General features: G+C 41.3%; 1 protein-coding gene across 22 annotated transcripts in view; it reads left to right on the forward strand.

Annotated features, from left to right (window-relative positions):
• The window catches only part of SGCD (sarcoglycan delta), a 543191-nt gene that overhangs the window by 390403 nt on the left and 125199 nt on the right, over positions 1-27589 (forward strand). The window lies entirely within an intron of this gene.

Genomic DNA, 27589 nt, shown 5'->3' on the forward strand with positions numbered 1-27589 from the left:
AACCCCTGGAAAAACATAGGAGTTCTGTACTGAGAGAAAGGTTGCACTGGGGCAAATAGTGGTCTCTGAGCCTTAAGTGCCCAGCACATTGTTTGAGCTCTGCTCAAACTTTTGGGGATAAAAAAGGGTGCCTTTTTTATAGGGTGAACTTTGCCCCCCTTGCTCAAACACACCAAAAGTCAGGATGTTGCAAGCCTTTATACAAGGCAGGCCCTACCAGTTTGTCAGTAGATAATTTGATCAGGCAGAGAGAAAATGAAATTACTTGTACCCCCTTTTTCAAAGCAGCCACTGCCACCCTGGTCAGGTGGAGCTATTTTAGGATCATTAGGATCTTCAAGAGAAACCAAGTTTGAGGCTTTAATCCTGGATTTACTTTGTGAGAGAACTGTAAGGTTAAAATCTCCTAGACCAGTTTCAAGGACTTCCCCAGCCAGGCTCTGATGTGAATACTCCATTTGAAGTCTCCCAGCATTTCTCTCTCTGCTTTGGTCTTGTGAAGTCCTGCACAGCTGCGTCCAGTGTTATGTCATTAATGGGCCATGAGAATTGAGTAAACAATCTCTGACTTACAGTATTTTGTCCGCTGGATACAGCATCAGGGGAACATGTAGAGCTCATTTTCTCTAACTGGTATGCTGTCAAGGTGTACAGAAGGCTGTAATGCATGTATGCTTAGGGAGCAAGCAATTATAAAGCAGTAATCCACAAAAAGCTCCAGCAAGTGGGTGAAGGGTGAGCCAAACTGGAGCAATTAATTCTTAACCAGGCCAGTTATTTATTCTTATGAAATTGATGCCACTTTGCTATATATCTGGTGCTGAATTGTGGTCATTATATTAACGTAGTAGGAAAATTGGTATTTCTGAGGTGATAGTAGATGTGGTTGTATCCTAGTCATACAGACAGCAGAATGATTATTAGCCCAAGCATGAGATTGTAGGATTTCGGTTACTCACTTTTTAGGAAAGAAACTATCCAGAATAACTGAAGTTTGGGATGCTAGTCCCATCCTTTTTGCTATTTGATGGTGGTCAGTCTGCTCTCTGCAAACAATTTGGGAAACCAGGTGAACTTCTCTGATCCATTTGCCCTCGTAGCCCACTCCTGATCCATTGCATTTTGTAGGCCATCTGCTGGAACATCATCTCCTAGGGACACTTGCAGAAACCTCCCTCTTCCAGCATTTCTCCCTTCCCCACAAGCCTTTATGCTGGCTTTTTAGGGGGATGTGCTGATCTTCAAGCTGTTGTATGAAACTATTTAAATTTCCTTAAATAGTCTGTCACCCTCCGTGACTCACTGGGGATTAGTCCAGGGTAAAGTATATTTGTGTATGTTTTTAGTTAGTTCATATGTTTTAAAGTTAGTGGGTGAAGAACAGCTTTTGGTGATGAAAACATACACTAGCACCAAATCCTGCAATGGGAACTGCTTTATGGTTATAGGGCTCACTGAAAGAGTGGTGAGAGCCCAGCAGCCAAGTGTGAGGCTCTTACACCTTAAAATTGCAGCTCTGCTTAGCCCTGTTGGGACCTAATGTCTTGACCAAACATTACAAATAGACCAGTAGGGTCCTCTGGGGTAGATGGTGTGTGGTCTTGAAGAGCATTCAGCCGAGGATGCTGCTTTGATGACTGGCAAGGTCTGTGGGGAGTGATGGAGCTGGGGACCAGGAGGGCCTGTCACACTGCAGGTGTGGCCTAGCTGGTGCCAGGAGTGGTGCAGCCATAGGTTAAGTTATAGGTATGTTTATGTGGCCCTCTGCTTGGTCAAGCAAGTCCTGCCACCTGCAGCACGTGTATTTGAGGTGCTGCATGTGGGCACAGCTCCGTTCATCTGATCTGCTCTTCCTGCAGCCTCACCAGCTGCTTTGGATCCCGCTCTGCAATTCCTCCTGTGCTGCTCCCCGAGGCTGAGAAAACCACTTTGCTAAGTGAATTTTTAGAAGTACTTTTATCTCTAAATAACAAATGTAGGGATATTCTCAAATGAGGAGATGCAAATATGCAAAATCTTTAATTTGTTCCTGTTCTGATAAGGGGAGCTGGGAGATCTTCTGGGGCCAGAGAACGACTGGAGCAGTCAGTAAGCAGGAACTGCTGCTTAGAAGGTCTGAGCTACCCCAGTGCTTGCAGAACAAAAAAAAATGAGGGGAAAGTTTTATGGTTTTGTTGTTGCGGAAAACGTATTTCCAGCATCTTCCCATTCCTGAGCTCTCCTCCCAAAACCAGGGTGTATTCAGCTCCACAGGCCAGTCCTGGCACTTAGAAGAATGCAATGAGTGCTAATAATAGCCAATAAGTACTCACTGTGTTTTAGTGAGCACAACAAACCTGCTCCAGAAAACTCAGGCATGTCCTAAATGCTGATAATAGGTGGGAAGAAGGGAGGAGAGGAAGTGAGACAATCTTAGAGGGGGAAAAAACATCTTGTGTGGTTTCTACAGCATGTTGGGCACTATGCGTCCATTCCATGTCACACCCTGAACTCCCTTTCTGTCCCCTCTGCATGCCCTGCTGCTTCTACTCAGGGAGGAAACTCCTGTGGAATCAAAGCTTCCAATCTATGGCTTTAAAGCAAAACCTAGAATAAATTAGTTATGCCTTGCATATTAATGTGAACATTGAAGGTGTAAATGTAAGTGTGGCTATCACTTTCTACACAGGACTGTCAAAGCAGTGTCATGTTCATGTGGAGCCAGTTGGTCACTGTCTAGTCTGTTCTCTGGTGCAGTCACTCAGTCCTTGTGCAGTATTTGATCCTCGATTTGTTTTTTAAATGATTTTCCCAGGCATAAGCTGTATGAAAACAGGCCTGGAGGGGACCTGAAACATCATCTGCCTGTTCTGCAGCTGGTTCACACAGTCAGGTCCATTTATCCAGTTCATTTGCATTAGAGCTATGCTGCAGGAAGCTCTGTGAAGGTTGCTACCTCTAAACCTTACTTTGATTTTTAAGCCAAACCACAGAATGAATCTGAACTAAAGCCGCCAATTTGGGTTGAAACCCAAATGCACCCTGAAGGTCACCAAACCTAATTGAGGTAGAAACCACTATCCAGCACTAAAATTTCTGATGATACAAAGGTAAAAGGAATTCCATTTGGATTTTGGACAATGTGGTTTACACATACTGGGTTTGGGGAGAAAACACTAATGCCTGTGGGTTGTGTATGTAACTTACCACTGTGTGTGCCTACCAGGCACTAGCTTAGGCTGTATCCTGCAGGGTTATGTGTTACTCAACCTTGAGCTATGCAGGGCTTGGTTGAGCCCCTCAAGGATCTGTAGATGCCAAACTAATTACAAGGCTGGAACCAGAGTTCTTAATGGCTGTCTTCTTTATGGTCCACCTGCATTAGCATCCAGCGATGTAGCTTGTTAGTGTTAGCATTGCCCATGACTGCAGATGAGCACATGCTATAAAATACTTGCCTATGAGATGCTGCATATTTCTGTTCTGTTGTGGCTATGTTTAAATGCAAATGTCCAGCTACTTCTCTGTCCATCTGTCCATTTGCTCTGCCCTAATGTTTCTGTCTACAGTTGCCTACTTGTACACTTTGGACTCTATGCTCTTTGGGATAGAAACTGTTTACATACAGCATCCTGCAGTGCTATATACTGTAATAATAAATAATAATAATAAATAAATTCCTACAAGTTGGATTGCAAGGCTTGAAATTCCTGAAGAACTGCTTTCTAAGAAACATACAGAGCAAAAACTGTAGGAAAGTCTTTATAAGGCAAACATTCTGCAACTTTGATATTCAGGAGAGAATGTTCAAGAGCAAAGGTTAACATCTTCCCCCAAGCCAGGAGAAATATGTGCTGCTTCCATATCTGAGCAAATCCATGCAGACAGCTTGTGCCACCCGTGCGTGCACCTTTGAGGAAGTGCAACATAGAAATGGACAGACAATAACATGTCTTGCTCCGTCTTCCTTAGGATGCAGAAGAGTAGGGGACCTTCCCTTCCTCGCCTGGTCAGGCTGTGATTGGGGTTCTTCCTAACCATAGCATGTTTCAACTCTGTTTTCTACTTCCAGAACCACACAAGGTTTTTTGAAGGTTAGGGTCTTTTAGAATAAGGTTTCTGATTTAAGTTGAACAAAAACAAATTACTGAGGTGGTTGAGATATTTTATTTTTGCTTCAGGCAGCATTCATAGTTGAAAAGATATGTTTTAGCATCACTGAATGAATTGTTAACAATTTGGAGAGACAAAATGCTGCTGTAGGTGGCAGAAAAGCTAAATATCATTATTATCTCGCTTCCTTTATTAAAAGTTGATAAGAAAAATAAGCTTTTAAAATTTGGTTATGAACCGTTATTTCCAATACAATTACTCCCTCTTGTGTGTAAACTACCTGCCACATTTTAATTACAGGAAAACAGTAGGGTAATAACACAGCAGTAAGGATAGATTAGAGTTAGGAAAGCTCATCTCTTTAATAGTCTGGATTCTTTTATTAATGATTTAAAGCAATAGTCTGTTCTAATTTTTTTAATTGAAAATTGCCTCAGAATAAAATGAGTGTGCAGTTTGTATTCCCTCTTCATGATTTCTCTGGGGTCTTTTTCGGTGCAATGGTAAAGCCAACTTGGGAAATAAATCTGGTCTGCTTTTCAGCTTCTGCTTTGGAGTGCAACTGAGATCGGTCAGCTAAAATTGTTAGACTTAATATTACTGTATGCTTACTGAGGAAAGAGTGAATGTTTTTTTCTCTCCTTTACATACATAAAATTATGCACTTTTACATCTTAATTCATGTTGCTTTTTTATAAAACAAGCAATTGTTTATGACTGCCCATATTACCCAAGAGCTTTGTGTATTTCCTTTATTTCCTCATTCACATGGACTGCATCTTCTGATATAAAGATGTTAATCTTGTAAGCACCTGACAAAACCAGCAAGACTCTGAGTGACTGTAGTGTTAAGTGAAGAAGTTTCTATGGATGTAATCCTTAATCATTTAGGTAATTCTTTGTTCTTGCACAAGGCAGTCTGTAGTATACAGTCTGTTATGAAGGTAGATGGCCCTTTTCCCTCAAATACTTTCATTTGGGTTTCACGGAGAACTGAGGATTACGGGGTTGTGCTTTCATCCCAATGAACAAGCTTCCAGCTCTCACTTTGCAATAATTTTTAAGCCACTGTTTGTATTCAAGCCCTCTGAACAGAAGTACATATCCAGGAGGCAGGAATACCTCAAGCATATTCAGTTTGTGTTTTACAGAGGCAGAAAAAAGCAGTCTCACTGGTGTCCCCACTGTGGAAGAAGCTGCTGCATTAGCTCTTGTGCTTGCTACCTGCTAGGAGTGGGGGGTATTATGAATGCTTCCCATACCAGACAAAGCTTTTATCAGTGCTATTTTCTTGCCAGGAATTTAGCCCTGGGACCTAGATACCCTGGGATCCCAACATCCCTGCATTAGTACTGCTTCTGATTCGAAAGAAGCTGTCAGAAACATGCAGCAACACCCCTCTCCTTGTAGTTACAGTTCAATGTATGCATAAGGTAAATGTTATCTGGCACATCTGCTCTATGGGCCATGTTGTCAAGACTGAATAGCCGCTCTCCTGTATACCTTCTCAGCAGGAGAAACCATCACTGTATTAAAAACGCATTATGGCTTTTTTTGGCTCCTTCAAGACCAGAGGGACAAAAATAGTTGGGGAAAAGAGGGCAGCACAAACCACGCAAATCCCTACTACTGTGAAGCTGAGCATTTAGTTTGTGGCCTAATGCTTCATTTCCAGGAATTCCTGCCTGTGAACAGAGAGGGTCCTGGCTGCTGGTGCCCCAAGTCCCTGCTGTGCTGTGGGGAGTGCGATGGGAAGCAAGAGCAGCAGGACCAAGGGATCAGCGACCAAGGGTGGGCTGCGCAGGGGGGTGAATCAAACTCTGGATTTCAGATCCTGCTTCTGCCACCTCCCTCCAGAGGGGATTGTTCTCAGCTTCTCTTTCATCTGAAGAAATAAGATATTTCACATTAGCATTCTTCTCAGTGCCAACAAAAGATCTTCAGACTAGCAGTTCTGAAGCAGAGAGAGATTTGTCTCTTAAGGAACATGTAAAAGGTATTATTATAAATGTGCAAAAGAACAAAAACAAGCTCACTGCTAAAATGCCAATAATCAGTTAGTCCTCTGAATAGCTTACAATCTGATCCCTCCCTATATTCTCACAGTACAGTAGGAGAAATGATTTAATTTGGGAATCTACACAGAAATGACGTGCCAAGCAGATCTTTGTAGTAAGTTTTCTGCTCCTCCTTCCCTTGTTCCCTGGATTTCTTTTTTCTTTGAGTTCCCTGCTGAACTCTCTGCATGTCAGAGAGCAGTGACCTTCTCAGTTTTGAAAACTGAGCAGTCATTTCCATAACAAAAATGTAATTCTTCTGAAGCACCTCTTCTCTGTGGCTTCCTTAAGGCTGAGATGCTTCTTGGTGTAGCCTCCGCACCTCTTTCAACTTATGCTGTAACCGCAGAGCCATCAGCTTTTCAGAAAGCTGATGCTTAAAATGTTTCTTGGCATTTGGTCCTGAACCCCTGTTGTTTTGTATCTTGGGCACATAATCTGTGAAAAGGGGTTGGAGGCAGCTCTCCATCAGCAATGTAAATTCCTGTGCAAAATATGAAGCAGAAGCCAGAGCTCTTTGTATGAAGCCCCAGTTTGCAAACTAACTGCTGCTCGTTAGCTATGACGAGCTTCTGCTTAGTCAAACAGGAGGAGAAGGGGAGTAAGAAAAGTGGCTGATTTTCCCTACCTTTGTGTGCATTTACCTTAAGTAATGTTCAGAATGGATTGTAAAATTTCACAGTTTTGTGGACAAAATTACAAATCTCTGCTTGTATGGACTGTATGCTTCCCCTTTCCTCCTGCAGATGCTATATTATCTCTTCTTGGATGCCTCTTCCATACTTACGTACTACCGTACCTGATTTGAGAAATGTCTTTAAGATACTCGTTAGCGGGAGCTGCCATTTCATGTGCTTGTTCTTCCAGAGCTCTGCTATGGAGATGAGCCTGAATATACCATTTGAATTCATCACAACTTACATTTTAGTTCTGGTCATTTCCCCTTCAATTACATCTTCCCCATTACCCATCCCGCTTTTGCTGCCGTGGTCAACAGTAAGATGGACTGAGGTAATTATTTGTATTGAGGCCTGAGTTTCTATGGGACTACACTCCAGTGCACTTCCATGAAGGACGACCTGTTAACACTGAAATGATATGGTTGCAGACAGATTTATAGGAGAGGAATAGATTTACACAGGTAATTCAGCCCTGACCTCTTGAGTTCTCATTACTTCTCATCCACCCAGCACTATTGCCCACCTCTTTCCTTTTCAAATGAGATCCAGTAACTAATAGTGAAGTTATGGCAATCTGCTATATGAAATTTGTGATTATTTGCATTTAATTAAAGGCTTCTCTTGAGAAAATGAAGGGCGGCTTAACCTCAAAGAAGCCTCTACATCTCCAGTAATTGCTTCTAATTGAAGTCTTTAGAGTTTCCACCCCACCACAGGAAAAAGGAAAAAGAAGTTTACTCCCACACACAGGGTCCCTGAAAATTATTTTATCCTTGTGTAATTAAGGTGACTGAGGGTTCTTGTAAAATATTCCTCAGTGTGGGTTAACCAGCTAAGATTAAATTTAGTTACTCAAAAGCCACATTCGTGGCATGTTTATGAGAAATCCATGGGCATTGTCCATTCTCTCAAACTGTGCTGTGTGAAGGTGTCCCCTGCAGCTGGGTGCTCTTAGCACAGGGGGTGCACACACACGTCTTGCTTAAGTCTTCCTGGCTATTTTACTTCCATCATGGGTTTCTGGTGTTGTGCAGTTTTTGATGGCTTTTGGTGGTATTTTGACTGTAAGAGGAAAAAACTTGCAAGTGTTTCTGATTAGTAAAAGTCTGAGCTGCAAAGCCCAGGAGAGCAGCCCCACCAGTTCAAGGTGTGTGGGGCTGGGCAAGGCAACTCGGATCTTGTTCTTCTTCTGCCCATGAATCCAAGGCCCCATCCTTAGTTTTTGTGGCTATAATTTCACAGAATTTCACAGAATTTCTAGGTTGGAAGAGACCTCAAGATCATCGAGTCCAACCTCTAACCTAACACTAACAGTCCCCACTAAACCTAAGAAGCTGATAAGAAGCTGATCTTTCTCACAACAATATGATTATAGTTTGGTAGTTATCTCAGCATGGTAATATGGGCCTCGGCAACCTTTCTGAGGATGCCCAGAGACCCAAATCACTTCATTGCCACATTAATCCTGATGTACATGGTGCATTCCTAAGGCAAGCATAGCATTTTATAAGCTAGTGTGGCCTCTTCCAATTCAAGGCACGCTGTGAAGGGAGGGCACAGGTGGAGGGAACCTGTCCTGCTCCACTTGCTGAGGTGTGCTGGTCTCCGGTTGGCACAGTGGGCTGAGCTGTGCTGGGTGCCTGGAGCTGAGCCCGCAGAGCACCGTGTCTGGTAAGAGCACAGAGCCTTCCTTGCATTACAGCCACGGTCTCGGATGCAAGTGTGCGACGTTTGAATTACACATTCTGCCTAATTACAACTATAAGCATTTTCATGCTGCTTCTGGCAGCACAATCATTCTGCCTGCGCCCTTCGGCTCTATTAAAATCCCTTCTTGTATTACACATCCGAAAACAGCCATGACAAAAATAAGTGTGTGTGTTGTAACAGCAGATATGGCCATTTTCTGCTGTTTATCCTCTACGCTGAAGGTACGATGTTGAAAAACATGACTGTTCTGCTCTCCTGTGTTATTGCGTTGTTCATTAACGCCTTGTATTGCACGAGTCAGTAGGAACATGTTTCTGCTTTCTTCTTTTTATGATCTTGAAGCTTGTTGTTAACATGGTGAAACACAAAATATCTAGATGCACTGAAATCTTTCAGTGACCTCTTGAAAGTGCTCTAGATGAGCTAGAGATGGAAATGTCATTGTCAGTTGTAGACTTGTCATAATTTTTGAAGTTGCAGCTGCAATTAAGTACATGAAAACATACTTGAACTTCCTCTCATATTTCTTAGCAAGGAGATATGTTTGGCAAAGCGCACCTCTTCATTACCTTCATTACTCTTCATTCTTAGGGAAAAAATGAGAAAAAAAAAGTGGTTTAGTTCTGTATGCAGAGCTCTGAAATACTTGTATGTTGTGTAGGTGCGAGTCATATAGACGTGTGTAGGTGCTGAGTTTGATTGAGATTATTTAGTAGGGTGGTATTGTTTCTGACAACAAATACATCATCTTTCAAAATAAGACATTAAAGCTCTTTGTTCTGGGAAACTAAGAAATGAAATGCCTCTTACAGTCTTTACTTCCCCTGCATGCTAGAAAGGGAATTTCTGCTCATTGTTTATATATATTTACTATATATATATATGTAAATATACATTTATATATATATAATGTAAATATATAAAAATATATATGTATGCATACAAACCACTTCTGAATTGTGCATTTACTTATGAAGAGGTGTTGTCAAATGGGATTGATAGAAGGCTTGCAGCAAAGCCTTGAATCTTGTGAACAGAGGAACCTTTGGGTGAGCAGCTGATGGCTGGGCTACAAGAAAGATTTGGTGGATCCCAGCAATTCTGCTGTGGTTTTACAGAAAACTGCATTGTCTAGAAGGGAGAATGATTCAGTTCACCAGCAAGTATAGATTATAAAGCAAATTTCATCTTTGTTTGAAGCTACTTGTCAAAACCTATTGACCAAAGGTATTTGTCTTTGCTAGTATTATGAATGATTCAGTCTCATACGTTGCAGGAGAAAAATCCTCTGTGTTACAAGGCAGATGTGTTTAATTTTTCTTCTTCCCAGTGGAGTTACATTTATTGCCATTGCACCTTTCTTTTAATAGGAAGCTGTTCTGCAGAGCGGATTGCCCAGACAGTCCTTTTTTTCTTTTAGATGAGAATGAGGAGCTGTTATACATTCAGGGCTGAGATAACAATCTTCTGTATGGGAAGCCTGAGGCCAGTAAGAGACCTTGGTGCCACCGCTGCACTTGCAATGTCAGGAGCCCTGTGAGGCAGCGGGAGCCCATGGGAGCAGCGCTGTGGCCGTGTTCCCCATCCAAGTAAGAAAGTCATCAAAATGGAAGGCATTTAGAGACTGTGCTACAGGAGCAGTCTGCACAAGGAAAGGGTTTCACGCTTTGGGGAAAAATCTGTTCTGCGGGTGAGGTCAGAGCCTGGAGTTGGGAAGTCAGTTAATTCCCTTTTGCCTGTAGAGTATGCTAAATAAACACAGAGTAGCCAGTTGTTTGATGGATGACTTAGTTCTCCTCTTACAAGGTTGTCAGTCTGTGGCATCGCTTCTGGGTTACACAAGTATAAATGAGAGGAGAATCGGCTGGCAATGTGCAGCTCCAGAAGGCAGGCAGCAAAGGAAAGGGTTTTAAACTTTGAAATACAGACAGCATCTGGGCAATTGAAAAGAAGAGCATATCCTGATTGGTTTGTTGGTTTTGTTGTTGTTGCTGTCATTGCTTTGGGTTAGTAATAATCTATAGGCTGACATGTTAAATGGATTTCACTCACCTATTATGTATGTCAGTTTAAAACAAATTTATGCAGTACAAAACACAGACAAGAGCCCAAGAGAGCTTTGTATACAGAAAGCTGGAAACAGCTACAAATCTCTGCTCTGAAATGTTACAGAACCTGGCGCCAGCTTTGGAAAGTCTGCCACAGAGCCTGTAAGTGGTGGACCACTACACGTGAATCCCAGCAAATGAGGGTAAAATAATCTGTTGTAGTCTTTTTTTTCTTCTTTCCTTTTCCTGTTCTTAAAATGAAACCTTTCAATAAGAAATGTGAAGTTGAATGGCTAAGTTCACTGCTCATCTGTAATCATCACTGATGCTTATACTAGATGAGTTGGCTGAAATGCTCACTGAAAGTGAACTTAGAGAGGTGAGATTCATGATGGGGAAATGACCACCATTCATCCCAAATGTTTTCAGTAACAGCATGGGGAAGGGATTACATTGGTGCAATCTGTAGTTCTTGTTTTTGTTTTAAAGGTCTCTAATGAGCCATGTGTGCAGTGCATTTCTCCCTGGGAAATCCCACTGAAATCTGGCACTTGGATTTCATTTCTCGTGCTGCTATATTTAGAGCAGAAAGCAGATCTCCCAGCATGACTCCTTCTGGCTTATAGAAGCTCTGTGAATTGTCTTAGTAATATACACTAATCAGTTACCAAAGCTGCCATCCCTCAGTGAAAATCCTTTAAAATGATAAAGATAAAAAAATAAAGGAGCAGAATAGTTGCATCTACTTTCTGGCTGCAGTCATGTGTCAGTACCTGGTCGTTGTATTTGCACTGTGGTGATGAGGGACAGATGACCTCGATGGACGTGGTATGTTCTTTGTTACTGTGGCCTCTTGCTCAATCAGTATTTTTCTGCGACTCCTTTTTTATCCCGTGGGTAAGGAATCCGATCACAGTTGTCTCCACTGAGTTTTAATGAGAGAATTAGTTTTTAAAAGTTTGCAATCAAGAGTAGTCTCAGAGTGTGCATGTTCCCTTTGTCACAGTCCAGCAGTGCTCACTAAAAAAAGTAACAGGCGGTCTGATGTATTTATTTTTAATAAGTTCCCATTTTTTCTTGACCTTAGTTCCATTAAAAATCATACACAGCCATGCCAAGTCAGGCATCGAACACAATCTTGTTATAATCAAAGGAATGAACCTTTCTGCTTCAATATAATACTTTTCCTGTGCTGGCGTCTGCCAGCCCAGCTGGACCCATATTTTTGCAGTCAGTGCCAGGATGGTCCACGCGCTGTGTTGAAGTAATATTGTGACATGGATATTTATAAACTATAGTGAGCGGAGGAAGGTAATACGCAACAGTGTTTGCAGTGTTAAGTTGGAATACTGTATTTTGGGGTATTTTGAAATGTATTTCAGGTATTTAATTCCCTTTCTGTGCTCATCTGTGTAGGAAAAAATCTTTAAAACTTAAGAGCAACAAGATTACTACAGCTTGGTAGAAATTATGTTCAGAATTTCCTAAATTAAGCAGAGAACATGTCCATCCTAGCAGCTTTTTGCTATCTTTCACAGTTGTTTGATAGGGATGTAATTTTCTCTAATCACTCAGAAAGATGGCTGGATATTTTTTCTATTAAATTCTGAAGGACTTAAACCTTTTCTGGCTTACCTTTGCTATTTTTCATGTTTATATACAACAGTATAATGCATCAGCATTTTTATATGTTTCCCATATAAGAATGAGCCATGCTTATAAAGGCTGTCAGACTTCCTATTCCGCAGAATAACTGGAGCATCGCTATAAGTTGACACCAGCCTGAAAATCACATATATATGCTGAAATGTCTTATTTTATGGCTGTGTTGCTATTTAATAGCTAAGCTGTGCCCTTTCCTTAATTTACTGTCGCTATCCAGAAGTACCTTAGTGCTGGAGGATGCTGCTGCAGGTCCCAGGTTAGCTCCACTGCTGCTGTGGGTGACCTGGGTGCCCCAAAGTTGGCGAAGTTGTGCATTAGCTGAGGAGCTTGCTGCATTGCGATAATTAACTAGTGAGTTAAAAATGGAAAAGAGACCAGTCTACAGCACCTTAACCTTCTTTTAGCAGGTTTTTCCTAGTAGGGATTGGAATATAAAACGATTACTTTCTGCTCTCTCTTCTGTGTTTAGCCTCAGGAGGTTTCTGATAGGTTTTGGCTATTAAAGACAGCAGTAAATGCCTAACTGGAAGCTATCCGGCTTTCATAACCTTAAGCCATTTAGGAAACCAAAAAAGCTGAATGGATTCCCCCTTCCTCCCCCCTTTTTTTTCTCCCCATTTTTCTTTTCCTAAGGAAAGAACTCCAAGAGCAGAAGGAGCTGCCTGCCTTTCAGGTGAATTCCACTCAGGATGATAAATTATGTCTGAACCGAACCAAAATGTTCCTAATAGCCCTAGTCAAAAGGCCTATTACAGGATGTCTAACTCACTTAAATTCCTTTCTGCTTTAAATCATTAATGATTAAGTATTTTAGGGCTAAAGTGATATGTGCTTAAAGGGCATTTTTCTTTAAGGTTAGCCAAACTTAAAGATGAACACCTGAGCACAGATTCCAAGTGACCTTGTTCTGGCGATGGGATAAGGATGTTGCTTCTGTCGCGTTAAAGGGGTGTAGCTGATTAACCGTTACGGGCCCGGTTGGATTCAGAGTACTGAACCAGTCGGACATTCACCAAAACTGGGGGTCCGTTCGGACATTCACCAAAAACGTAATAACCGCCTGGGGGCCCGCTCAGACATTCACCAAAAACGTATTAACCACCTGGGGGTCCGTTCAGACATTCACCAACAATGCATTAACCGTCTGGGGGTCTGGTTAGATTCAGAACACTGAACTGTCACGGATAACCACCCTCACCCTAGTCGCATTAATGAGAGCTATCACAATGCAATCAAGTATGGTTTATTACAGCAACAGATAATCAGGTTCTTTTGGATTGCCGGTGATAGTGACTATCTGCAAAAGCAAGCTAGTATGCATGAAATACACAGGTGTTACAGGGGTTCTAGGTGTGGGTTCTAGGTGTGGGTTCTAGGTGTGGGTTCTAGGTGTGGGTTCTAGGTGTCAAAACATGACAGGTCTTCGGCTTAGGGTGGCAAAAAGTGCAGCTTTGTGCACAAGAACAATCGAGGCCCCACCTGATTACAGAGCCTAGCCGTGGTGTCTCCACTCCACTCTACGCTCCGTGGTGTTCCTTAGGGCTAGCACACCAAGTTTCCCCAGCACGATAACATCTAAGGTTGGGAGCCTAGGGAATGCTCAGATAATGCAGTTATGCCCTACCCTGAAAGCCTCTTCAATGCTGTACCTTTTCCTTAAAAGTGTGAATGTTAGTTTTATTTTCCTAGTTACTTCAGGCATTTACACCACAGCTTCTATACGTGAATAATTCTGTTGGGATATTTACAGGGCACCAGGAAGGTTTATGGAAAAGGAAGAAGGGGAACATTTTGGATCAGAGAGCAAAAAACAGCTTTGGCTTGCCCTTGTGGTTTGTAAATCACATTCCTGTTCTTACAGTGAGAAAGCTTGTCCTTTGTTATGACATTTGGAAAAGTAAACCATGTGGTGACATGAAAGACATTTTCCCAGAAGAATGACTGGTAAATTGCAAGTTTACCGATCCTGTGCTGACTTGCAGTTACTTGCATTTCAGCATAGTTTTATAGCAAAGTGGATGCTAAATCCATCTGGTAACCAGAAAGATGTGGACTCCAGTCCAGTTCTGTGCTGCTGCCTGAAATGCTTCTAATCAGCGAGCGATGCTACATGCTTATCTGTAAGGGTATAGAAATATGTAGTAGATTAACGTCTCCTGACAATGAAATGCAGAAAGTTCCTTGTCACTTCAGATAGTCTCGGTATTTACAGAACCTGTGTGCTCATAGCAGCCGTGTTCATGTGGGCACTAATGCCTGCAGGTCCATTTATACTTTCATTAAACTCATCTATGAGTTTATTGGACTTGAGGTTTGCTTTCTAACCTTTTTGCATGAGTGTTCTCAGTGTGCTAAGTCAGCGATTACTTGCACTGTCTTCTGTTCAAGTAAAATCAGATGTGACCTTAAGATCGAGTATCTGTGATCAGACTTGGACACATCTTCTTTCAGAGTCAAAGCTTTGATTCAGGGCTGGTGTGCAGCACACACACACACCTTTTCCTGCAGACACTAAGCAGAAATACTGAGACCGGCCACATAATAAAACACGTGTGCCTGACATGCTCATAGAAGTGGGTAAGCTTGCAGAGAAAGCTGAAAGAGTATATTTCCCAAAATATTTAAGTCAGTCCTTGTGGTGTACAAACAGGTTCCATGTGCCTAGGACCATAACACTGCCCTATTCTGTCATCCGTATTGCAGTATAGAGGATGTGTTTGTTATAAACTCCAAAATGCCCTTTTTCTTTTTGCTTTTTCTCTCTAATCAGTGCAGTTCCCCACTGGGGATTTTAAGCAAACGTTGTCCTCAGCTTGTTTGGGATGCCGTTAATATCAATTCTTGGCCTAGTGCAGTGCAAACGTCTGGCTCCTTCGGAATATTTCTATTCCCCACTGAGTCGCTTCCCCTTTGATACATGCTGAGTCAGCAGGTCTTTAATTGCTCTTCTTCTTAGCTGGGAGTGCTCTCGTTCAATACGTTAAATATTTGATTGCCCCAGATTTCCAGATAGAGCAGGACACTCGTTTGGATGAACAAGCGCCCAGTGTAAAACCTGTTGCCCCTCCAGACAGCAAGCTCGGGAGCTCAGCCCAAGGCTGTGTCTGCAAAGTGTCTCCTGGAGCTCATAGGAACTGTGGGGAGTCGTGTGGCCAGGTGGCTCGGTCTGCCGGGGGACAATTTGGGATGGCAGCTGCTGTGCTCAGGATGACTTGCTGCAGGAGTTTGTGCAAGTTGCCTGGGAGGCCCCTGCATGGCCAGGAGGCATGCAAGCATGGCAGTGCACTGTGCTCTCAGCTGTTCCCAGGACTCCCTTTTGCTCTTTTTTAGAGAAGCAATGTAGACTTAACCACTGGGATACTCCTGTGCTTGGTGGATTATGGAGTCTGCCCTAAGGGACTCAGTAAGACAGGATATTATGGGCAATAAAATTATCTTCATGTAACTTTACTGAACATTATGCATGCATTTCATACTCGGTGAGCTGAAATAAGGGCACTTTTTAGAACGCTTTCCAAGTATTTTTAAATGAATGTGTTGTGCAGGGACAACTTCTGGTGTCTTGCATAAGAAAGGCTGACTTCCAGATAAGGCTGTTACTTATTTGGCACCGCCACTGGGCCAAGTGGGTCTTCAGCCTTGTGAGTGGCTCTCTGAGAGGAGAAATCCAGTTTAGCATTCGTGAAAGTGCAATACCTGCCCACAGAAAGCTGGGAATTGCTGGCTGTAAATACCTCCACACTTTGGGAAGGTATCTCTGCATGGTGCTGTGTAGGAGAGTGCAGGCTCTCACAACATGGCAACGTATGAACAGTCTCAAGCATCTTCAGCAAAGTAGGTTTGAGGTTGGAGCTGCACTGCAGTCTGTGGAGGAGAATATCCCAAATGTACTTCTCTGTATCTGCCTGTGGGCTTCATTCCTCTCTGAAGTCTCACTGCCTCTGCATTTCTAGTGCAGCGGAGTATGTAGAAGAACATCAAGAAATGTAGAGAGAAGTGCGTACTTAGCACACACGTTCAGTCACTTGTGGGTGGCTCTGGGGAGAAGAAAGAACTTTATCAGAATAATGGGAAGAGGAAGAGCCCTACAGCCTCACTTTGTTAATCTTATTATCCTGGTCCTAACGTAAGAGAAGCTGCTGCAGTGCACACACTCAAGCAATGGCATGAAAAAATCGCAGAAGTTTCCCTCCCACTGAGTCAAAGAGAAGCAATCTCACTCCCACTGAAAGGATGAAATAAATGTAGCTGCTATTAGAGCAGAGCAGTGAGCACCAGCACTATCATTTTGTAGAACAGATCTCTTAAACAGACCTTTAGATTAAGAAAAATAGGTACAGAATAAAATTCTGTCCTGAAGCAAACTTGGCAGTACTGCAGCAGTGAGACAGAGGAACCCTCTGAATAGCTAAGTGGCATTTTCCCACATTATTCAAAGTGCCCACTTGCTGAACAAGTGGAGCAGAAAGTTCTCAGTAGATGAGAAATGGGGAGAGAACACTCCATCTGCATGGAGCCTTGACTTCCACCAGACCATTAATATCAGGGATGTTTATGACCTTCCAGTCAGGCAAGGAAGGGTAACTCATCAGCAGTCAGGTTCAATCCAGCTAATGTTTCCAAGATTAAATGCATACTTGCAGACTGGATCTGATTGCTGATTTTTATGGTGAGCCCTTTCTGCTGGTGTAACTTTCAGCATCGAGTCTGCAGCAGGTTTTAAGCTCTCTACCATAAGTAATGGTGCTATACACAAAGAGAAAGCTGGTAGAGCTTGGAAGTCTTCCTTTGCTTTGAACAATGCAGACAATTCATGCTGTGATGCATTGTGTAAGCCATCCTGCATTTCGTTGTCTGGATTCGGCATACATCCTTGACATGAGATGCTCACTCTCATGCCCCTTCAGCAACACACGGCTCTCCAAGAGCTCTGAGCAAGTGGCTCTGCCATGACTGGTATGGGACTGGTGGGGCAGCTGGTTTGTGAAGAAGACGTTGTGTGGACTTCAGGAACAAGAGTGGCCACTGTAGCGCAGTGCAAATGCAAGGCTTTGTTTGGAAAGTACATCACTTTCTGCAGAGCCAGTTTACCTGTCTCCAGTTGATAAAAATAATTGGAATTATTGCACCTTCCAAGCCGTGAAGAAAGTAATGGATGACCAGCTGCACTTCAAATGAAAAAATAATCTGTGGAATAATTACTGCCGGTCAACCTGAGCCCAACTGTGAAATATTAATGGGTTACCTGATCAGTCAGTGCAGAACTCCCCATCATTCTCCTGGAGAGCAGCACAAAACCAGCAAACGACGCAGGATTTGTGGCTGCCCAACTTACTGACAGGAGCAGAATAAGATGTTCTAATGGGATATTTGCTATAAGCAAGTAACAGTTACAGGTTCCTAACAGAAAACTTGTTCTTAGCATGTATAAGTTTGGAGATGATCTGTTTTATGCCACCCTTCAGACACCCACCATCTTGTGGTGGACAGGCCTTGTGCTCCACAGATCTGCGCACAGCAGTGCTGTAAAGCTCAGCAGTATGTCAGTCTCATAGAACAAAACTGAACAGAGGGCTTTCTATATTTAACACTAACCCATGTACCTTAGAAAATGTCTGAACAGAACGCACAGAGCTTGGAAAGACTGACAAGAAGTGAGCTGCTACCCTGATCCAGCAAAGGGCTGCGCTTCAGGCCTCTGAACAGGCCCGTTTGCTTCAGAGAGACTTTGCATAAGCTTAAACACTTTGTGAGACTGAGGTATAGTGAGTAGGAGTTCATAAGTAAAAAGAGAAAGCTCTGAACCAGATTTCTCTTTCAGAGCCCTTGAACTTAAGGGAAGCTCGGCTTCAAAACGGGGAGCTAATCAGGGAATGAACACAGGCTGCTTTGATTAGAAATGCCACAAAGTTTTGATCATGGCATGAGATGTGGGCCTTATGCTGCATTTGTTAATGGGAATGATATTTTCTTTGGTGTCTCTTCCCTGCCTTACCTCCTCCTGGTCCTAGCAGATCTGTATATCTAAGTCTCCAGCCTCCCACATTGTCTGGATGTAGGAATCAGACAGTGTTAAAAACTTCAGAGATCAGCCAGACTTTTCTCTGAAGTGGATTTCAACTTTGAGATTAGGGTCTGCCTTCAATGCATTTTGCAGAAAAGGAGACAAATCTGAGTAAGAAACAGGGTCAGAAGGAAATTTAGCTGGTATGAGGAAAAGCTCTTCTTAATTTTGTGTGAAGGTCAAGTAGTGAATGGAGGAAGAGCACCAAAGACATGATATACTCTGTTTTATTTCTACGTGCCCTGCAGAGTCAGGGAGAAAACATCCCCTACATAACATGAAGGACTGTGACTGGTTGGGTTTTATGTGTGCAGATGGTTCTTTCTTTGGACAGTGCCAGAGTAGGATGTACATCCATAATGAATGAACACTGAGAGACAAGAAGGCATCAAAACCAATTTCTGCATTCCCAGGATGGGGGTGAGGAACTATTTCTGTTATCAACCCATTTTGATGCCTGGAGGGGAGTTTCTTAATGTCTTCTAAATAGTCAAAAGAGAGCATTAAGAACCTTCACAAGGTAATTCAGTTATGCTTCTGCACTGAATGGTGCTTGAAGGAACATCTCTTTGTAGGAAGGCTAGCTACTTTATTTAAGCACATAAGTTATGTTCTAAATTTAGTTAGCGTGGATATTCCCCATACATCAAATTCAGAAACTTATTTTTAAAACTAAGAAATTCTACACTTAGAACTAAATGTTCTCACTGCGAAAGCAGAGAGACTTGGATCTGTGTTGTCACGCTGTATGGCTTTGAATTTGGCCTGGGACTTTTCATTCCCTTAGAAGCAAGTGGCCCGGCCAGAGCACTGGGTAGTGCTGTGGTCTCCCTTCAGCTTTATGGCTGGCCTTCTGCATAACCTCATGTCATTCCCCCCCCCCCCCTTTTTTTTCCTTCCAAATCCTTTGCAGATTGCAATTATGAGACTTTTTTTTTTTTTTTTGGAAGGGACATTTGTATAAAAATGTGCATTATTATTTTGGTTATTATTATTAGAGTTGCAAATGTTGCAGTTATATATTTTTTATTTCATATACTGCAAAATCAGATGCAGATTCAATATTAACCAGTAGTCTCTAGCCTGACTGTTCCATTTCGTAGAATATGGAGCAAGTAGTACATTACATGCAGGAGCCAACTTTGCTGTTCTGGGCAATGTGGGGTAGAGGAGCAGAGTCTAACAGTATCTGCAGGCAATGTCAGAAAGCCTGTTGAGCTGCATGTTTGAGATGACTGCTCTAGGTAGTATTGCGTTATAAATAGTAGCTAATAATAGTAGCATAACAGCAAGGTTCTCAGCTGATGTAAATTGGAAACTGTAATTCCGTAGAAGTTAATGGAGCTCAACTGATTTACACTAGTTGGCTGTCTGGCCCCTAGCAAATGATTCTAAATCTGATAAAATTAAATGAGATTCAAAGCTCCCTCATATAAGAGAATATTAAACCCTATCTCTGCTGTCAGACTTCTGCGTGGCTGTCAGGCTTTGTAGCTCAGGCTTTAAGATCCTGTTTAAAGTTCTTGATTTTATTATTTGATATTTTTTCGCATCTCTGTCTTTTATTCCATTCAGTTAAATCTTTACCCCCCCAAAACCAAACAAGAAAAAAGAATTAAAAAAATCACCCATTTCAATGGATCATTAGGTGCCACTTGTTAGTATTCACAAGTTGTTGGCAGAGATCTTAAACCCATTGAGATTTGTGCCCTTTAATTTCAGTTCAAAATGCAAATAGACATTGAAAACATCTGTTCAGCATCCATGTTGGAGAGGTCTGTAGCCTCAATTTTTCCCTTGTTCTTAGTAAAGTATTGTAAATTTTATTTAATAAGACTGCCTTCAGCCTAAAAAAAAAAAAAAAGTCTTCAAACATGTTGAAAGTTGAATTATTTTATAAACTCTCTTTACTGTTGACCAGCTGGATGTATAACAGGCTACGGGCTGATGTGTAACTTTGATCAGCATGGTGACTGGTCCTAGGGAAGGTTAGACACGGGTCAGAAGTGCTGAGATGGTTTAGGAGAGGTTCATCCTTTGAAGATTTCTTGCTTGTCTCAGTTCTAGTGGCATAAAGACATAAATAATTCCTCCTCTTGGCTCCATCACAAAGATTCAAACTGGCTTAAACGCTTTTAATAGCAGATTTTAGAAATGCAGACTCTTTTTTGACAGAACTGGGTCGAGGAACGGTTGGGTGTGTTGTGCCCTCCATGGGGGTGGCACAAGGAGTGGCTGCGAGTGGGTGTGAGGTGGTAACGTCGCAACTGCTTGGCTTTGTGTGGAACAGCACATCTGACCGCAGCGTCTGTTCTGAGGGATATATTTAGATTTGCTGGTTTTCAAACATAAACCTAGTCTAGTGGTTGCCCTGTGATTCATTACTGCACTCGTACCTGTATGCCTGAATCTGAGCAAAGAGACTTGAAATGAAAAAGCTTCAATGCAAAAACTTCCCCGAAACTTAGAACTGGAAAACTGCTAGAGGTAGCAGCTGTAAACAAGTCCCAGGACTGAAACTACTCAGATCGGTGGAAAGCATCACTCACTTGATGCCGTGATGCCTTGAATAGTTTTGGACAGCTTCCACAGATGATGATGTGAGATTAAAAGCTGGAAGGCTGAGAACAAGTGCAAGGCTCAAACTGTAGATTTGTTTTCTTTACTACATTGCTGCATGCTTAAGTCTTCACTAAAGTAGAGGGTAAATGAAATCAAGAAGAACTCTAAATTTGATTTAAAACAGCATATGTATTTAAAAATTCATGGCAGTTGCTCATGCGCAGATGCAAAGTGTGACTATGCAGGCTATATTCGTTGTAGGAATGCAGCATTAAAATCTGCATTGGTCCTTGCTTTGAGTTAGAAGGATTTGGTGCAATTCTTTCTCCCTTAATTTATGTGTCTGGTCAGTCCATTGCACAAACTGCTTCAGATTGTATCTTTTCTACTTGATTCATTCATTGAGCTGAAAACTCAGGGTAGGCATGAAGGAGTAAAACATACTCTGATTCATGTATATTTTTCCTAATTCTGGTAGTGAGCTCAGAAAATCTACATTCTTGGAAAAAACAGAATGTTGGATTTCCTGAGGCATAAAAATATCCATAGCACGTCTTATCATAAGTGAGAAATGGCATCCCTGCGCAAGGGTGGCTCCTTCACCAGATGGAGTGGGCTCCATGCTCATGGATGCAAGCAGCAGCTACAGGATGGACTTTGTTTCTCTTAAGATTGGCCGAGTGTTGTATTTTGGTAGTGAGCAAAGTTCCTAATTGCTGCAAGAAAATAAAGAGTAAACAACACTAAAATATGCATACTTAAAATGAAATTGCGTGTGCACATCTAATGGAGAATGAACCCTAAATGGGTCCCTAGAAATCATAATTCACTAATTTTTGTAAGACTAAGCAAAATTGCAGCATCACTTTGTACTGAGGTAGTTGAATTACTTTGTGTGAATAAGGGTAACAAGATTTGAACAATACTAGGAGGCAGACAGGGAAATTAATTTTCTTGGTGTGCTGCTTGTAACTTTCAAACAATTCTGGGAGACTCCTGATAAGGGCCGATGAGACTTGTTCTGGGAACAAAATGATGTTAACCAATCTGCGAGTAAACTGCGGCTCGGCACTCCACTTGTCATTATTCAATCTGTCCTGAAGAATAACACAGATAAAAGGATACTCTAGTCCCATGATGCAGAGGACTGTTACACACTGTGAATCATAATCAAGCCAGGGATTCTTTTTTTTTTTCTTTTTGTATTTTTCAGGTAAGAGATGCAGTTACCAGGTTTTTAATGGCATCATAAATTCTTTGTTCTTTTTTTGGCAAAAATGCTTAGTTGCATCTCATAAAGGAAATCATTTGGGCTTTTGAGAAATTATTTAAGACTTGGTTTAGTGTGCATTGTTATTTTTTGTTAGCCAAGTGTAATTTACTTAATATTAATTAGTCCAGAGCTGTGAAATGGACATAATGAGCCAAATTGCTTTTGTGCTGTATTATGCAATTTTTAAAAATGAATCTATGAATCCCCAAATCTCCCTCATCCTGTACTTCAGATCACTGCAAGTCCAATATTTGGCTTTGTAAGGTATCATTTCCTTATTGCTAAATACAATAAATGTATTCCTAAGTTAGACATTACCTGTTCTTCTTGCATACATTTTGAGAAATGTTTGAAATGTTTTGTTTTTTTTTTTTTAGACTTGTGTATAATCAAGGTATTATGAAGTATGCTTTTAGGGCTTGTAATATATCCCCAAAGACAGGAGAAACACATTTCCTCTTATTCCGACTGCAGTATGAAGGCTGCTGTACAGTACTCCCAAAGGAAGGGTATAAGAAGAGAAGCACAGCCACTAGAAATTGGAGTAAATGTTCTTAAATTTATTTCTGAGTAAGATTTCATGGAGAATCAGTTACCCAATATCAATGAGTGCAGTATCCATGAACAGGCAGTATTTGACATCCTTATGTGCTGGTGGTGTTCACCAAGCTGGCTTCAGTCTTCAACACTTGCTGCTCCCCTCTCTCCAATCATTGCCTTGCAGCCTCTTGTGCAGCCCTCAGCTCTCCTGAGCTGACCTTGGAGAAATAAGATATTCCACCATAGACGTGCATTAAGGAAGCTATTGCTTTCTTTTTCCTGTGATAGAGAAATCGTGTATTAATTCGTCTAGACCAAAGACATAAATATTTGATTTTCTTGGAGCCACCATATTAACAAAAAGCATGCGGAGTTCACTTTTGTTTTATTAGTAGAAATAAGCTAAGGCAAGTTCAGCTCATAAGTAGGGTTGTTGATTCTATTGGCACAGCTTTAAAATATATTAAAAATCTTGTTACTTGAGGTCTGTAAACAAAATATATTTCTTTTATCTAATTTATGTTGTCAAGAGCAAAGTAATTTACATAAGAGGTTTGATAGACTATCAGAACAGCTATACTTTCAGAGAGAAAAGCCTATTAGATCTTAATCCATCTGATAAGCATATTACTTCCACCAAAGCCAAACTACTTTTGTATTCTGTATAAATAATTCCATTTAGTGTAATTGATTATTTTACAGCAGGAACCAAGATAGATATTGTTGGAGGACAATCAGCCTATTAGTCATGTTTTGGAGGTTGTTCTGGAGAAGACGGATTTCGATAAGCTCAAGCTAGTCTGAACGATTTGCAGAACAGATCACTAGCCAAGCTGTCATTGTGCAGCTTCTGTTTGCACCCAAGTGTCAGCTGAGCTATTGTAGTTCAGCAAAAGATAATAGCGGTAGCTGTACACAGAAACAAACAGCAAAGTGATTAGCAAGCTATCTTGCTTTGGTCTGGAACTGTATTATACCTTTGGAAATTGTTAGGAACTCAGTGCAGAACAGCTGCAAAAGGCAAGGTGGGGGTTTTGTTTGTTTGCTTGTTTTCAAAAGCATGATTCAGATTCAAGAATATGTCATAAATGTTTGGTCCTCGGTCTGTGGATACTTGCTGGGTACTCCAGCAACCAGATGCTCACATGTGGTAAAGTGGGATGTCTCAACAGAGGTTTGAGAAGAATTGTCTGGGTCAAATGTGTGTTGAAATGGCCTTGCTGCAATGCAGCAAAACTTATTTTCTGTAGTGTTTTTTTATTTTAGTGTAATTAAAAGGTTAGCATGAAACTACTTTGTGTGTCTGTTTTGTCTTGCTCATTCCTTCATGTCCCTGCTTTTCTTTTTCCTTGCCCTTATATTCTTTTTTTTCCTAACTGCTCACATTTTGTTTATTGTATTCCTACAGCAAATGGATTCACACACTTGCGGTGAAATGTGTTACTGCCAAAGAGCACGAAACCATGTTTGTGTGTGAGGACTTCTAAAGGTTCTGCTAAAAAGAGTGCACTGTTTTTAAGCATGAGTATAATCCGAGTGTGGTGACATTTCAAGGCTATGGGACCAATTTTTGCACTCCCTATTTAAACTTCAGATATGGGAACAACTGTTGTCTTTATTGTAGTGGGCTGCTGCAGCAGATTAATGTACCTTTAGCAGAAAATAATTGGGAAGAGTGGTGCCTTCAGGGAATGCTAAACATGTTTTTAATTGTAGTATAAATATGTCATTGCCTTTCTAATTTGTTATATATGTATGAGAGGTTACAAGGTGCCAAAGGGCCTGCCATCATGAAATATTGCCCCTCAAAGTAGTGCTGAAGTAAAATAGCCCTGCTGAAATTATAAAAGGTCCTTACCAACTCCCTTTTAGCAGATGAAGAATTAGAAATTGATGCATGGTGTTTCTTTACAAAAGTCGTTTTTTTGTTTTCATAAATGCCAAATGGCTTCCAGGGCAGAATGAAAGTAAATGTAATGGCTCAATATTATTTTTTTTTTCCTTTACATCATAAAATAATGTGGTTGAAGGATTTGAAATAGGTTTGTTTTTTTTTTCTTTCTTTCTTTGTGGAAGTGCTGGGAGTTGTGATGCCCACAGGCTAGGCAGTGTTTGAGACTGAAGTTTACACTTCAGCTAGGCTCAGTTATTGGAAGGACATTCAGTGTGTTTCCCCTGCAACTGTGGCAGCAGCTCAAACCTTTCTAATGAGCAAAAAGTGGTTCTGGTGAAATAGTCCTGAGTGACATTCAAAAATAGTCATTTGAATGCTAACTAGGGTTGTCTCATGGGTAACCCATGGGCTGTTTGCAGAACATCTTGTCAAACCCATTATCAATGCCAAGAACATTCAAAAAAAAAAAAAAAAGGGCAAATTATTCTCATATTTGTAGGACTCAGTTTGTCCTATCTCCCCTCATATGCAGCATGCTGCTGAGCATTTGTTTGCCTTCTGAAACCATGGCACACAATGAATTGTGGCAAGCTGGACTCTGGTTAGGGCTGCGGGTTATTTTGCACCACAGCACAGCTGAGTTGATGGGCTGGCTTCCCACAAACCCTCGTTCATGCTCAGACCTGACCTGTAGAGGTGAATGTCATTGCTGAATTCGTTGCACTCACCCCTCTGGTCTCTCTGAAATGGAATTGTTCCTTTATTTATTTTTTAAATGGAGCAAGTAAAACATTGTGTATGAAAAAGATGCATGAGTTCAGATCTTCAGATAGTGAAATGGAAATGAACTTTGAAGAATTTGTATCAGCAACTCCAAATCATTAAGAGAATCACAATTATTGCAAAAATTCTTTGGGTAAAGACACAGCAAGACATTTTTAAGAGGAATTTCTCTTCTGAGTAAATCCCTTTAAAAAAAAAACGGGGAACGGGGGGGGGGGGGGGGGGCAAAATTGATCTGTTGCGCGGGGTGTTTGGTCTGTCCATTACATAGTCCCATTTAAAGCCCAAAGTGAGTTTACTTGTTAGTTAGGTTTTGACCTGTGACTTTCTGAAAGGAGCTGTTTCCCTCCTCTGCAGCTGAACATGCAAATCTAAAATCACCAATCACAGATGCTACTGTGTACAGGTATACACAGTTTTGTTGTGAAATCCTTAAAACAAACTTCTTGCAAAAACATTGGTGTTGTGTGGGTTGGTGTGGTATCAGACTGGTGGTATCCCATAGATTTGCAGTAACTTTTCCCAGATGTGCTTTTGTGTTCCGTCCTGAAGAAGAGTGAAAATGTGATAAAGTCAATCTGATTAGCAAAGTTTGCTTTACGTGAGAACACATTGATGAATTTAGGGGGAATATGGAATCAGAATTCAATTAATGGCTGATTGTTGTTTCTTTGAATGGATTTCAGATTTTTGGTAGCCTTTAGGAACTGTTCTGCAAGGTTCATTTAGTTTACTACGTTAAAATCAAGCAAGAAAATGAATCACTAAGCTGCTCCTCAACTTTTGGTATGATCTTATATAGCTGAGGCAGGAACAGGAGAACAAATCATAGCTTTGCCATCTTGTGCACATCTTCAATTTTTTTTTCCTAAATATCCGGTCTTAATTAACTTTTCTTTCTAATTATTTGTCAATGATGGATGATATGAGTTTGGATGTGGTCACTATTTTTAAGTGCTTCTCTCTCCATGCGAATTACAAAAGGGCTGCTTATCAGGTTTCAGAAACATGTGACTTTATACAACCTGTCATTGTGTAGAGGAATTGTTAGCTAGTCACCCAAATTTGCCTGATATCTGTCTTGGGGAAAACAAAAGCGAGAAGCTTGAATTTGCAGCAAGGAGGAAGAGGCTAGATGCAGGATGATGGTGGTTGGGTATGTGTAGGCATTGAACACGTCCTGCAAACTTTGGCCTTTCTGCAGTCCAGGATGAATTGAAAATACTCTGTACAGCTGAAGATGGTATTTTTTTTATACCTAGAGAAATGGATGTGTGAAATTCTAAAGGGGTTAATGGCTCCAACGTGCTTATAATGAAAGTAAGTAAAAATATTTACTTTTGAAAATATGAGAACTTAGGAGCAGCATTAGTTGGAAAGTAGAGTTCACCAGAGGAGCACAGTGAGAGCTGAGAATGTGTAAATATTATCTGGCAGCTTGATAAATGAGGGAAATTAAACATGCCTTTGGAGATTGGTAATTGTTAAATACTATGAACTGCTTTATGAAAACTAGGAAAGGTTTTCCCTTCAGGAAGGAAGGGAGACCTTTATAAAGTTGCTTAAAGCAAGAATTGCAATCTAACATGTAACACGTTGCCTTTTATGTGGCTTAAGAATTCTTTCTTATGACACAAGACAAAATTTAACCCAGAAAAACTCTTACTCTATGTAAATACATTTATGGCTGAACTGAGTAAGGTCTCAAAATTTTAAACTATAAAATATGCTGAGCATGTAAGCAATTTTTTTTTAATGTAAAAATTTTGAGGTATATAGCCAAAATGTTTGTCTGTGCTTATGCATCTGTTGTGTTTGGAAATGATTCTTTTGGTCTTTCAGAGCCCGCAGCGAGGCAGTGGTGTGTGGGTGCTCCCTGCCCTGCGCTCTGCTCGCTGGGCCACCGCCTCCCTCCCCACTGCACGCAGCGTCACAGAGGTTGCATTAAGAGTGCCAAGGCATATTCAGGACTAGTCATAAATTCCCCAGGGCTCCCTTTTGGGGCCAGTTCTCCGCAGTGTTTTTATAAATGATCTGGATGCAGGACTTGAATGCATACTAAGTTAGTTTGCAGATGATACTAAATTAGGAGGAACTATTTATTCCCTCGAGGGTGGGGAGGCCCTGCAGGGAAACCTTGACAGACTAGAGAGCTGGGCAGTCACCAAGAGCGTGAAATTCAGCAAGAGCAAGTGTCAGATTCTTCATCTGGGACAGGGCA

This window comes from Anas platyrhynchos, chromosome 14 (assembly GCF_047663525.1).
Source record: "Anas platyrhynchos isolate ZD024472 breed Pekin duck chromosome 14, IASCAAS_PekinDuck_T2T, whole genome shotgun sequence".
Lineage (NCBI taxonomy): Eukaryota > Metazoa > Chordata > Aves > Anseriformes > Anatidae > Anas > Anas platyrhynchos.